Here is a 15,374-nt window from a genome sequence, read left to right as displayed (position 1 = left end):
GTTTCTTACCTAAACCTTCCCACTTGTGTTTTACAATATGTCATTGTACTGCAACAAAAGAAAAGTAATACTGAATTCTAAATAAACACACATTCTCAATATTCTAATTCTGCGAAGACCCCACTACAGCCCAGAAATACCTAAGTATATAAGTGAAGGGACTTTTAAGGGAGCGACATAGAACCGGAGTTACTTCATTCCTTCAATGCCTCTCAAAAAAAAGTTTTAGAAATATTTCAGTTTCGCACTTAATTATCGTATCCAAAGAGGCATGCTTTAGCAGTCTTTTAACAGTCTTTTCCTTCTTTTGCTGAATGAATTGTTAATACTTTTTATTCCTTTTTGGAGAATCCCAACACGTGTACATCCATAAAAGTTGTTGAATCCAAACGCATGATGGTGCGTAACATCCACAATTATATATATGCATGCATCTTACCAAATTAGAGGATCAGACTGCTCTTGATAAATACGTTTGTGTCCTTCTCTTAACAGTAGTATGGAGAACGAAACACCTTCCAAAATCGTCTGAGATGCCAGTACCCGGCAACTACACTGAAATTGCAAGTGATGACAATGAGGGAAATCCCACAAGGTTAACAGGAATAGCCAGCAGCATTACCAGAATTATGAGAAAGTCAGCAGAGGTAAGGCTGCCTTGGCATCAAGGTAAGAATGGGTTGAAAATCAAAATTTCAGGCCCCAACTGGTTTCCGAATGCGGCTTCTATGTCGAAAACCCGACCGTGACTAGCACAGCTTCTGGCCCATACAAGAGAGCATGGAAAATTAGACTGCATTCCCTGCCTCGACCCCTTCCACTTCCAGGTTATTAGTTGCACCAGGCGTCCGAAGCTGGATGTGCAGCTGCAAACATAACAATGGCCTAGATTCTTATTATAGATGGAGAAACATTGTAGTCTATTCAATTAAACATAAGAGGTGCTCGTACAGTGCACTTCCTGAAACTTCAAATTATTTAAAAGTGTGCTCCTATCTGATAATACAATATTTTCATAGGGTTCACAATTTGAACAGTCCTTGGTATCAGTACAGCACAGGAAAGTAATTATAAACCAGTCAAATTACCAAAGTGTCAACAGCATTTTGACTGGTGAATAATTAGGGATGATTTTCAGGAAAAAATGGGTTCAAGAGCAAAGCCATAATCTGAAAGTGAAAGTATATGGGGGAGATAATGGGCCACATTTATAGATTATAATTGCAGCTACGTCCTAATACATATGTTACTTACCTAAATGTGCAAGGAAATAGATCTGAAAAAGAAGAATACAATCTTAAGTATGCAGCTGTATTCTAAGCAGTGAGATAGTCATCACACAAAGTAAAAAGGTTGCTTATTTGAAAAACTGATTAGTTGTAATCTAAATCTAGAAGATACTAAAGCTAAAGGAAGTGATTCCCTATTTATTTAACAATTCAAAATTATTATATCAGAAGCTAGAATTTAGTCATTGGGCAATAGAAGTGCTGTTGCAAGACTGAGGAATGTCAGTTTAAAGAGTATTTTAATTGAAGTCAAAGTTGCCTTTGTACCCTACGACTCTTGGACTCACCTACAAAGTCTAGTGTAAAATGAAGAAGGTGGAAAAAACTACATTTTTGATTGATTCTATGAAAAAATATCTTGACTTCAGTGTTGCTATGTAATGATTTACTCCCCTATGAACCATTGTTTCTTTATTGGTTTACTGCCACTGATTCCAGGTGGTTTAAGGGCTACCCTGCTGTTCCACATATTTACTGCAGTGCAACTACTTAGCTTCGAAAGCTCTTTTTCCATAGAGATTTACCACTTTTTGACTATTATGAGTGATAGGGGTATTCTAACCCATTCAGAAGAATATATTGATCAGCAGTCCTTCATTGCTTGGGCCTTCTGTCCCTCCTCCAGTGACTAGTGAATCACAATCACTTTTAGAGTAATTAGCAAAGGACAGTGTTGGAAATGGCCTCTCTGCAGGGTCACCCCCAAACTTTTTGCCTTCCTCCTCCTCTTTTTGTGACCTCATTTTTGCTGGCTTTAGGACTCTGGACACTTTACCACTGCTAACAAGTGTTAAAGTACATGTGCTCCCTCCCTAAAGACATGGTAACATTGGCTCATACCCAATTGTCATATTTAATTTACTTGTAAGTCTCTAGTAGAGTGCGCTACATGTGCCTAGAGCCTGCAAATTAAATGCTACTAGTGGGCCTGCAGCACTGATTGTGCCACCCACATAAGTACCCCCTTAACCATGTCTCGAGCCTGCCATTGCGAGGCCTGTGTGTGCAGTTTCACTGCCACTCTGACTTGGCATTTAAAAGTACTTGCCAAGCCTTAAACTCCCCTTTTTCGACATATGTCACCCCTAGGGTAGGCCCTAGGTAACCCATAGGGTAGGGTGCTATGTAGGTAAAAGGCAGGGCATCTACAGGTTTGGTTTACATGTCCTGGTAGTGGAAATCTCCTAAATGTGTTTTTCACTACTGAGGCCTGTTCCTTTCATAGGCTGGCATTAGGTCTGCCCTCAACTGCTGTTGGAGTGGTAGACTCTGATCAAAAAAGGGAAAACAGGTCATATTTAGTATGGCCCAAATGGTAATAGAAAATCCTGCTTATTGGTAAGATTGGATTTATTATTACTATTCTAGAAATGCCACTTTTAGAACGTGACCATTTCTCTACACTTAAAATCCACCTGTGCCTTACAGCCTGTCTCTAATGAATGTCTGGGCTGGCCTGGTTGACAACTCCCTTGAGCAGTTCACCCAGACAGCCACAAATGCAGGATACTCAGTTACACCTGCACACATCTGCATAATGAATGGGTCTTCCTGGGCTGGAAAGGTGGAGGGGCCTGACACTTACATTTCAGAGGCTAGTGGCCTGCCCTCACCCAATGGACTGCCAAACCCCTTACTGGGACCCTGGCAGACAGACCTGTACTGAAAGGGGAACGTGTGCACTTCAAAACCACTCTTTGAAATCTCCCCCATTACAAAGGCATCTTTGGGTATATAAACTGGGTCTCTGACCCCACCAGCTCAGACACTTCTAGACCTGAACCTGCAACCTGTCAAGAGGAACTGCCTGGCTGCCCAAAGGACTCATCTGGGCTGCTTTGCTGTGAAGGTCTGCTGCCCTGCTGTTGCCCTGCTGCCTTCCTGGTCTTAGACTTTGCTGAGAAGTGCTCTCCAAGGGCTTGGATTGAGCTTGCCTCCTGTTTTCTGAAGTCTCAGGGCCAAAAAGACTTCATCTTTTCAAGAAAACTCCTTGTGTGGCAAACATCTGTGCACTGCCTGCTAGAATCGATGCACAGCCTGCAGGAAGACGCATAGCTTGCATTGCAACGAGAAAATTGCCGCACAGCCTAACCGGAACAAGGCAGCCCGACTTCATGCCAGAAATTGACACAAAGCCCCTTGCAGCATGGAAAGAAACGATGCATTGTCTGTGTCGCATCGGAAATTCCGACGCACACCTTATTTTTTCACGCATCTTCTCCTCTTCGGCCTCCATGTGTGTAATTTGACGCAAACCAGGTACTTTGTGAAACCAAGAGACAACTGTTGATTTCTAAGATTTAAGACTTGCACTTATTGAATCTTTGACCTTATTTTAACTAGATAAATATCATATATTTTTCTAAACCTATCATATATTTTTTTAAACCTGTGTGGTGTATTTTCACTGTGTTATTGCATGATTTTTTGCACAAACACTTTACACAATGGCTTCTAAGCTAAGCCTGACTGCTCAGTGCTGCTCAGTGCCAAGCTTCCAGAAGGTGGGCACAGGATGATATAGATTGTATATGACTTAACTTGACTAGGATTGTGGTCCCTACTTGGACAAGGGTGTATACCTGTGCCAACTAGAGACCCCATTTCTAAAACACAGAAAGAAACATTTCCACACGTTATCACAGAATAGCTTAAGTGAGGTGTCCCCCCATTAGGACTCCATGGCCCATATTTAAGAAAAAGTGGTGCATCAGAGCTGATGGGCCACTTTTTCTACTCTCCCTACTGGCACCTAACGACACCATGGTTGCACTGTATTTATAATTTGGCATACCATGGCGATCGTTAGCACAATAGCGTCAAAATGTTTGACACTATTGTGGCGCTTTACTACACTAGCGTCAAAAATGTAGATGCTAATGTAGCAAAGTGCAAGGAGGCCCATATGTTTCTATGGAAGTGTCATTTTAAAGCCTGCTCTGAGCAGAAGTAGAACAATTTTTTTCTGACCTCAAAACAACCTGTCTTTATTTTGTCTTTATAGATAGCGCTAAGGGAGTTGAACGCTACACATGTTTCTTGAGGTCCGATAGTCATCTATCTTGAACTTCCTTCTCCTCTTTTTATACCACAATAGGGTCTGACTCAAATAGAAAATGGGCCCGGGTGCTAAATTAAAAGTGGCCTCCATTAGCGAAACTGATAGCTAAAAACATGGCCCAAATCTGCGAATCAGAACAGTTTTAAACTTGTAAATGCAAGCTATATAGGCATTGGTAATGCATGGGAGACGATGCATTGGTGTTTGCTGCAGGCCATGTTTGTAGTTATATCAGAAAAATCAACTGTAAATATTGTCCCACAAATCCTAAAAACAGCCAAAAACAGCATACACTGATCTGTCTGATCTGCCCTATTGTACTGTGTGATTGCCACAAGTGGGAAGATATTAACAGACAGGTGAAGTCTGCAACTGTGACATGCTAATATCCCATACAAATAGTCTAAAGCGGTAGTCATCTATAGATTAAAAAAAACAAAACAAAATCAAACTAAGGGGTCAGAAACAATAGTAGATAAGAATACAAGCTATGACCAAAGGCTTGAAACTGTGAAATGCCAGTCTCGCTAGTACTTACTTGTCTCAAATAAATGTGCTACGGGCGCAACATATACATATCAATGAAGCAGTCTGGTATTGCAGATATGGTCATGCCAATAAGGTTAACAGTCAAAACAGCCCATTACACAACACGGCCACATACAATTGTTCTTGAATATGTTTAGTTTACCATAAGCCATTACACAGAGATTTCTATATAGCTGTATGGGAGTCAACCTAAAACCAGCACCACTAACAATGACTATAAGTAAGGAACAGTGGACAGGGTAAAGGTTCTACTAGAGCATTGGTTTTTCATTACAGACTTACAAAGGTGATAGTTAGCAACTCCTTACAGAGTCTGCCTACAAATAAATGTGACTGTCCAGTGAAAGGTGGCACGTGCTGCATATTACAAAATATTTGAGGCAGAGGCTAAAACACTCTAGGTTAGATGTTAAAATTGGATTACTGGTTGACTGGGGTGTGAGCCCTCCTTAGGCAGCAACCACAATCCTAGTCAGGGTAAGGCACATGCAAACCCCAAATCAGCCTGTGCTCATCTCCCTGGTAGCTTGGCACGGATCAGTCAAGCTTAACTTGATTGCAATGTGTAAAGTATTTGTGCAACACTTCAAACAGTAAAACATTGAAAAACACCACACAAAAAGATCCCACACCAGGTCAGAAAATAGAGCTTAATGTAATAAATAAAACAAGACCAAAAAAAAAAAATCTACTCAGTACAAATGGAATTATGCATTTTTAAAGAATAAACTGTAAAATAGAATCTAAAAGCAGAAAGTGTGAAGAGTGGCTATCTGGTTGCACTGAAGCGGGTTAAAGTCAAAAGTTCAGGCTCAACACCATGGAGAGCGGGTCAAATACAGTCCCAGATTAGTATCGCTAAAGTTTTACCTGCTCATGTTTTGTGCCTAGAGTCCATTTCATGTTGAAGAGGCGCTTGAGAAGCAACAAGAGCAACTTGGGTGGTATTTGACGTGGTGCAAAGAGCATGATGGGTGTCACGGACATGCGTGCTGGAACTTCACGTTGTCAGTCCCCTGCGGTCTGACTCTGGGTCACATGACAGTTGGGCTTTGTGTATTTCTCCTAGATAGCCACACATAATGGGGAGCTTAGGTATGACTGGATGGGCCATCTCGCTCAGGATGGGTAGGAGGAGCTGGGCCAAGCCCAACTTACTCTTGTATAGGCTGTGTACTGTCTCCACATACATGGCTGCATACTCCCTGTAGTTAGACTGGAACCAGGAAGGCAGGACATCTGTGCACTTCAAGAGCATGCCTCTAGAAGCTTCTCCCTACCTCTGTATAAAAGAAGGAAGGAAGAAACAAACTCTTCTGTACACTTGTGGACATGTGGATACTCTGCCAGGAAGCAGGACTGCTGTGCTGCTACAAGGACTGACACCTTGCTGGACTGCTGCTCTAAAGAAAGTGCTGCCACCTGTGCTGACCTGCTTGCTGCTGTCCTCTTGCCTGGGGAAGAAGAACTGGACCTGCATCTTCAGCTTCAACCCAGGATTCCAGAGTGACTCAAAGGACTAGTCTGCTGGCCTCCTGAGAGAAGTCCCCCCAAAAGTCCCTGAACCCATCTTCAGTGAGTCCCTGACACCCAAGAGCTGTCTCTCAGGTCCTGGACCCTTGGAGTGGCCCACGGGTTCTTTAAATCAAGCTTTTGGGCTATTCACAACCGCAAACATGGCCATTCCCATTGGAACTGCACTGATTGCACCGAAAATCAGTGCAAGCTACTAGCCTGTGTCTTCAGACAGCAGAGTTTCCCTGCAGGCCCCAAATGGCTAAGGCAAGAAAATGACAGCTTTCTGAAAGGAGCATTTTAAGAATTGCAATTTAAAATCAGACTTCATCATAAGTTAGGAATTTAAATTAGGATTCCAGGGACACTAAACATGACCTTCTTATCTCTTTCTATTTGGAAATTACACTTATAAAATGTAATAAGGCAACTCCAGTGTTATCCTATGGGAGAGATAGGCCCCGTAGTAAAGTAGTGAAAAACTAATTTAAGAGTTTTTCACTACCAGGACATGTAAAACTTAAAAGTGCATGTCCTACTTTTTAATAGATTGCACCCTGCACTCTGGGCTGTTCAGGACCTACCCTAGGGGTGACTTATATGTATTCAAAAGGAAGGTTTAGGCCTGGCAAAACATTTATTTTTCCAGGTTGAAATGAAAGTTTAAAACCTGCATACAGAGGCTTCAATGGCAGGTCTGAGACATGTTTAAAGAGCTACTTATGTGGTGGTACAATCAGTGCTGCAGGTCCACAGGTAGCATTTAATTTACATGCCCTGGTTGCGTATAGTGCCACTTTGCTATGCACTTATAGGTCAATTAAATATGCCAATTGGGTATAAGCCAGTTACCAGGGAGAGGAGAAAGCACAAGCACTTTAGCACTGGTAAGAAGTGGTGAAATACACAGAGACCTAGGGCCAACAAAAATAAATTCAGCAAAAAGTGAAGGGTAAAGGCAAAATGTTTGAGGGTGACCCTGCAGAAAGGGACATGTCCAACACAAAACCCTCCAGCCAAAAGCTAGTGGAGATGAGTAAATAACTTGGTGGGCTTCCCTGCTTAGGTGATAGAACATCTATGAAGGCTCTGTTAGGCAGGGGCACTTGTCAATTATATGCATCCCTGAACTTGGTTGGATTCTTCTGTCTATACTCTCCTGAGCTACAGAACTGCCCAGGGGGAACTCTTCATTTGTGGACCCCATCTGTGCAGTACCTAACCCTAACTTGCTCAGTCCCATTAGGCAGACAGTACCACCATGGCTAACAAAGTGATGTGGCCCACTCCACCCCATGAATCAGACTTCTGTCCCCAACCAAAGGAAAACTATGCTTGTTAGGACATTATCCAACTGAGCCACTGACAGCTGTCAGTGTCAAGAGCCAGGCCCCAGGCCATCCAGGGCTCTCTGATCTCAGAGGTTTCTCTGAGTCAGGGGCAGTAGCCCAAGGTGTTTTGAGCTCTTCTTCCACTCTACCTTCCACCAGTTCATGGGTGGTACTGTGAATCTGGCTGGTCAGCCCAGGGTCTATACCTTGAGGCTGAAGGTGTGTGTGGCTATCTAGGAGGAATACACAAAGGCCAACTGTCACCCACACTGTAGGAGGCTGGCCTGGCATATAGTGGGTACCTTGTGGTACTTCCACCTTGTGCCAGGTCCAATTATCCTTTATTAGTAGAATAGAGGTGTTTCTAGCAGCTTAGGCTGATAGAGGTAGCTATGGCAAAGCAGCTTAGGCTGAACTAGGAGACATGCAAAGCTCCTACTATACCACTTATATCATATAGCACAATATCATAAGAAAACACAATACTCAGAGTTACTAAAAATGAAGGTACTTTATTTTAGTGACAATATGCCAAAAGTATCTCAGAGGATACCCTCACTTAGGAGGTAAGTAATATACACAAATTATATGTACACAAACCCAAAACAGGTAAGTAACAGTAATAAAAGTAGTTCAAACAATGTAGAATCACAATAGGATGCAATAGGTAGACATATGTCTAGGGGCAACACAAACCATATACTCCAAAAGTGGAATGCGAATCACGAACGGACCCCAGACCTATGGAAGGTTGTAGAGGGTCACTGGGACTGTAAGAAAACAGTAAGGGTGTCCAAGATACGCCACCCCAAGACCCTGAAAAATAGGAGTAAAGTTACCCTACAACCCTAGAAAGACAGAATAGTCGTGATAGGGGATTCTGCAAGAACCACAAGCACCAGCAAAACACTGAAGACAGATTCCTGGACCTAAGGACCTCTAAAGGAAGGGGACCAAGTCTAAGAGTCACGAAAGTGTCCGGGGGGGACAGGAGCCACTAAACCCCGGATGAAGGTGCAAAAGGGATGCCTCTGGGTGGAAGAAGCCGAAGATTCTGCAACAACGAAAAGGGCTAGGAACTTCTCCTTTGGATGGAAGATGTCCCTCGGCGTGCTGGAGGTTGCAGAAGTGTTTCCAGGCAGAAATACTGCAAACAAGCCTTGCTAGCTGCAAGAGTCGCGGTTGAGGCTTTTGGGTACTACTGGGGACCAGGAAGGACCAGGCTGTTGCCCCTTGGAGGAGGAGACAGACTCAGCAACTCAGAGAGACCTCACAGAAGCAGGCAGCACCCGCAGAAGTACTGGAACAGGCACTTAGAAGATCTGAGGACAGTGGTCGACTCAGAGTCACAAAGTAGGGGCCCACGACATCGGAGGCCAACTCAGTGAGTTGGGCAATGCAGGACGGAGTGCTGGGGTCCTAGGCTAGGCTGTGCACAAAGGAATCCTTGGAAAAGTGCAGAGAAGCCGGAGCAGCTGCAGATCACGCAGTACACAGGATTACTCTCTAGCGTGGGGAGGCAAGGACTTACCTCCACCAAATTTGGACAGAAGGGCCACTGGACTGTGGGAGATACTTGGACCCAGCTCCTGTGTTCCAGGGACCACGCTCGTTAGGATGAGAGGGGGCCAGAGGACCAGTGATGCAGAAGTTTGGTGCCTGCGTCCTTTGTTCTGCCTTCCTGGGACTGGGCTGCCCAGACCCCAGGGGACAGAAACCTGTCTGAGGGGTTGGCAGCAGCTGCAGTGCAAACCCCAGAAAGGTAGTTTGGCAGTACCCCGGTTCTGTGCTAGAGACCCGGGGATGCATGGAATTGTCCCAATGTACAATTCCATGATCCTAGACATGTTACATGGCCATGTTCGGAGTTACCATTGTGACGCTACACATAGGTAGTGACCTATGTGTAGTGCAAACGTGTAATGGTGTCCCTGCATTCACAAAGTCTGGGGAATTTGCCCTGAACAATGTGGGGGCACCTTGGCTAGTGCCAGGGTGCCCACACAATAAGTAACTTGGCACCGAACCTTCACCAAGTGAGGGTTAGACATATAGGTGACTTGTAAGTTACTTATGTGCAGTGAAAAATGGCTGTGAAATAACGTGGACGTTATTTCACTCAGGCTACAGTGGCAGTCCTGTGTAAGAATTGTCTGAGCTCCATATGGGTGGCAAAAGAAATGCTGCAGCTCATAGGGATCTCCTGGAACTCCGATACCCTGGGTGCCTAGGTACCATATACATGAAATTATATGGGTGTTCCAGTGGCCAATGAGAATTGGTAAAATTAGTCACTAGCCTGCAGTGACAATTTTAGAAAGCAGAGAGAGCATAAACACTGAGGTTCTGGTTAGCAGAGTCTCAGTGATACAGTTAGGCGCCACACAGGGAACACATACAGGGCATACATTATGGGCACTGGGGTCCTGCCTAGCAGGATCCCAGTGACACATGGGCAAAAACAAACATACATACAGTGAAAATGGGGGTAACATGCCAGGCAAGCTGGTACTTTCCTACACATACCCTGTCATATAACCCAAAGACAGGCTGCTGGCAGCAAATGGCTAAGTCCAGAAAAAGCCAACTTTCTAAAAGTGGCATTTTGGGGGGAGTGGCTAAGATGTCATATCCCCCTGTCAACAGCCACAGCCACCTGTGATCGGGGCCCTGTTGAGGACCAGGGGGCTCACTGGACGAACGGCAGCAATGCCACTCAGAACTAGACGAGAGTTGCTGCCAGGCCATCTCGTGGACTGCAAGAAGGCAACGGTCATGCTGGCACGAAAAACAACGGAATTGCACTGATGCCTTCTACCTCCCACTTCTCAACAGCTGCATATCTGGTCCCTGGAACCTATGGCAGTTGTCCACTGGACTACGGCCCTCAGGAGGAAATGCTTAGCACTGCAGTACTCTGATTATCCCAGGCCTCAGGAGAATGTCACGAGCGAGCCGCCCCTTGCATGCTGCAACATTACAGGGTGAGCCATGGGCGAGGTAAGGCCTGTGGCTCTGATGACTCTCTCATGCAGCGTTTGGGCGGTGAGTGATTCCCCCAAAGGTAGGACATTAATGGGCTCAACCCCCACCCAGCCACCAGTGGGCACATGCTCAACACATCTAGGGTGCATGCCCCCCCCAATGTGGCTACTCTCGTGGGACGAAGGGTGTCACAGTGCAGGTCAAGAAATGCATCCTTTCATCAATGAGGGGCTCGGGCATCTTGAGAGTTCAATGCAATCTTATAGCCATGAATCCTTCAGTAAAAGAGATGTTCAACACTGAGATTAGGCAAGGTGACGGCATGAGCCAAGAAAGGTAATTTCCTAAAGGACATGCTGTCGAAACCAACAGGGAGCTCAATGGGAGAACAGCCCCCTTCCACTAGCCAAGATCTGCAGTCGGAGAGAGAAGATGCTGAAGGCCTAGTGACATGCTCATTTCCGAGACCCTGTTTGCATCTTTACAGGATGATCTTCAGGCGGTCAAAAAAGACCTCTCCCAAGACTTAAAGACTGTCTGCCAGGCTCTGGCTGAAATAGGGTATAGGGTCTCTACCCTGGAGGATCATGAGGCCAGCCAAGACGTAGAGACTGAGCAACTTCAGCAGGAAGTCATCCATCTTAAAGACCAGCAGATTGCTACAAGCACACACGGAAGACCTGGAAAACAGCTCAAGACCCAACAAAATATGAATAGGTAGGGCCCCAACCAACGCGGAAGAAGACGCTTAGCTTCAAATGTGAGAACCCTATTCGCCCCCATCCTGGAAACCTCTCCATAAGGGGACATACAGCAGAATAGGGTGCACAGAGCAGGTCTTCTGCATCCAGAAAACTCCTGTCTTGCTGATATTCTTGTGTGTGTCCACGATATACAACTTAAAGAGCGGATACTTCGCAAGGCAAGAGTATTACAACCCCTACATTTAAGAGGACTTACATTGATGCTCTAACAGGACCTCGCAGCTGTAACGCTTCAAAAGAGACAAGACTTCCACCCAGTGAGTATCTATCTCTGAGACAAGGGTATCACTTACTCCTGGAGACATCCGTTCCGCATAGTCTTCCGCTAGGAAGGGAATTTTCACAAGCTTCAATCATTGATGGAAGCTTGCACAATGCTTACGATTGAGTATAACATTGACATCAACAGTGGGATCAGCCCCAAGGAACGCAAACAGCCAAGAAACACTCCAGATGGAAGAGAGGCATGCCTCCATCCAAAGGACTGAGACCCGATTCTGAAACCGTTGCGATGAAAAGACGAGCAGTGCTGGAGGAGACACCAACAAGTGACTCCAAGAAAAAAGAGACAACCTGAGGGCTGCTGGGAGGAGGAGGGTGCCGGGTGGGGAGGAGGTATGAGATAGCATGAAGAAGGGCTTGAGCCTTGCCACAGACCCTTATACCCCCATTTCTACTGGAACATCACTGGCTATGGCCAGCAGTTTTGATTTACCAGGGACACTATTCTTGTTATTGTTCTTTTGGTGGGGATTGGAGGGGGGGCTTACACTTCATGCAGGTGCATTACACTATAGATTCCCACCACCACGGGGACAACCAGAGGGTTCACTATCTCACAAAAGCAATAGCTTGACACGTAGAAAGGGTGGCAACAAGGGCAGTTACTACTCCTATCTGTCCCACATGATGAGGATTGTCACCCTTTATGTGAAAGGGCTTAATAACCTGGTTAAAAGAAGAGCCATCATATTGTATTTAGAATAGACAGGCCATGACCTATGCCTCTTGCAGGAGACCCACTTAGTCACGGGTGATTGGCAAAGGCTTAAGGCCTGTGCCTTCCCACAACAATTCTTCTCTTCAGCAGCCACTAAGACGGTTGGTGTGACTATTTTGCTCTCCCACTCTTTTCGGAGGAAGGTTGGGGCTAAACTTATGGAGATTAGGGGCTCGTTACTAACATAATGTACAGGTGGAAGACCACACATTAGTTTTAGGCTCCCTGTACACCACCAGCTATGGTCAGGAACATTTCTTCTACAGAACAATCGCAGACATTATGCCCTCACAAGACAGGCTGGTTTCGGGGTGACCTCAATTTAGTATTTCATAATGATCTGGACTACTCAGCACATAGGAATTGGGGCGGCCGAGCTGAGCTCTAAGAAGGCGACTAATAGCTGCTAGAGATGGAATTGCAAGACTTGTGGAGGGATGGTCATCCTTAGACTCAAGATTATACATTCCCATGACTACAAGACCTATACCCAGCTTGACTATTTCCTAGGTACTAAAGAGCTTCAGGCCCTTGTTTCGTCCATAGAGATCGAACCACGCTCGCTGTCAGACCACATGGCCGTTCCTTTAGACCTCGCACTTCCTCGACCGGGACATACTCCCTGGTCATTGTGCTTGAGGGAAACCCTTCTGCAGAGGCATGAGGTTGTTAAACAGGTCATACAGGTGATAACTACTTACCTAATCATAAATGATACAACTGATACCTCTATTTTGCTCGTATGGGAGACCCTAAAGGCAGTCATTCACAGGAAATTTATTGCAATTTTGGCAGCAGATAATAGGTAACACTGGGACAAATGGAAACAATTATAATGCTAGGTCTGGGAGCTGGAATACATATATAGGTGCACAGGTGCCCCCTCAGGCTTGGCGGCAGTTGGAATCAGCCAAAACACAGTTGCGGTGCTGGACCTTGACAAGGCTGAATACTCCTTACTTCAACTCAAACACTCCTTGTACGTAGGGGGCAACAGATTCAGGCACTTACTGGCCAATAAACTACAGGCACAGCGACAGGCCACAGGGGTAGAGTCCCTACTAGCAAAGGATTTCACAGAGATCATGGGAGATGGCCCTATTGTCTCTAGGTTCCATGATTTTTATGAGAACCTATACTCAGAACAATCCCTTCCACCACATAACCCAGACCGTTACCTCCAAGGCATTTATACACCACATCTGACAGAGGACCAGGCGACTGCACCGGATTGCCCAGTCCAAATACAGTTATCGCTTGCATTGCCCATCAAAAAAACTCCTCAAATCACTGAGACCCGATGGATTTCTGGCCTGTTTCTACAAGACGTTTTGCACTACACTTGCCCTGACACTGAACCAGCTTTTCAACTTGATTAACAGTCCCGACACAGTGCCGCCGCCAATGATGAAAGCATATGTGGAAGCATATATGAAAGCATATGTAGTGGTCCTCCCCAAACTGGGACAAAAAGCAATGTGGACCCTACCGCCTTATTTCCCTCCTCAATGTGGATGCTAAATTATTCACTAGTGTCCTCGCCGCTTGGCTGAGTCCCGTTATGCTGGGCCTGACAGCCTCAGACCAGGCAGGGTTTGTCCCACACAGCCAATGTAGTGACAACACTTAGAGGGCTTTACACCTGATAGAGCCACGTGTCCAGATGGGAAATTATGCTCCTGGCTCCAGACACCAAGAAGGCATTTGACTGCGTACACTGCCCATATTTGGCAGTGACGTTTGCCCACTTTGGCTTCCATGTGCGGTTCTGCACATGGATTCTGAGCAATTATGGGCATCCAAGAGAGACTGTTAGAGTCAATGGCCAGACCTCAACACCAGTCCTCATTTGCGTGGGTAAACGGCAAGAGTGCGCATTGTCACCCTTGTTGTTTGTGTTATACATGGAGACCTTCGCTCAAAGGGTTCAAGACAACCCAGACATCACTGATGTCTGTTTTGCCGGGGAGGAACATATGATAAGTCTCTACGCGGATTATGTTATCATGGCACTGAACAACACTATTGCAGCCCTCCCCACATTTCTGGATGAGGGGGAGGTGTTCAGTGGAGCGACTGGTTTTCAGATAAATATCCACAAATCACAGGCTCTTAACTCATCGGTCCCTCTGGAAGCAAAGGCCCAGCTAGCCTATTTATACTCTATACAATGGTCCTGTGACCTTTATCCTTTCCCTGGGTATACAGTTGGCACTGACGGTGATTGAGACAGTATCCCTAAACTATCAGACCCTTCAACAAATCAAAAGAGATCTGGCCCAATGGAGTTTTACCACCTATCCTGGCTTGGTCGAGTGTCTGCATTAAAAGTAACGGACCTTCCAAAAATTCTCTTCCTTTTTTAGATACTCCCAATTGAACCCACCACTGGGGCGATTCAGTCTCTGAAAATACACTTGTATGGGCAGAGGGATGACTGTGCATGAGCCAGGATCAGAGCTACAGACCTCCAGTTGAGCGGGTCGTAGGGATCCAAAATCTTTACAATACTGTCCAGCGGCCCAACTCCACTTTCTGGTGGAAAGGTTTCGGGAATCCGAGAAAGATTGGCTATTTATGGACTGGGCATCTGCATGAGTCCAGCCGTGGAAAGTCCCATTCCTGACTCATCCGCAGGGGGTATGGGGCCTCTACGCCTCACCAATTACCAAATCCGACTTGGAGGTCTGGATCAGAGTAGCATTGCGTACAAGGCTGTCTACATTGCCCTCTCCATTGATGCCAATTGTGAGCAATCCAGACTTTACACCTGGACTAGATCCTGTCACGTTCCAACACTGGCAATGGGTCGTATGTTGATCTATCGACCACTTCTTCAGTGAGGACAGCCCTTTCTCCTGTGAGCAGCCTCAGGTGGAC

Source organism: Pleurodeles waltl, chromosome 2_2 (genome assembly GCF_031143425.1).
Source record: "Pleurodeles waltl isolate 20211129_DDA chromosome 2_2, aPleWal1.hap1.20221129, whole genome shotgun sequence".
In the NCBI taxonomy this organism is placed as follows: domain Eukaryota; kingdom Metazoa; phylum Chordata; class Amphibia; order Caudata; family Salamandridae; genus Pleurodeles; species Pleurodeles waltl.
This window is presented reverse-complemented; position numbering follows the sequence as displayed.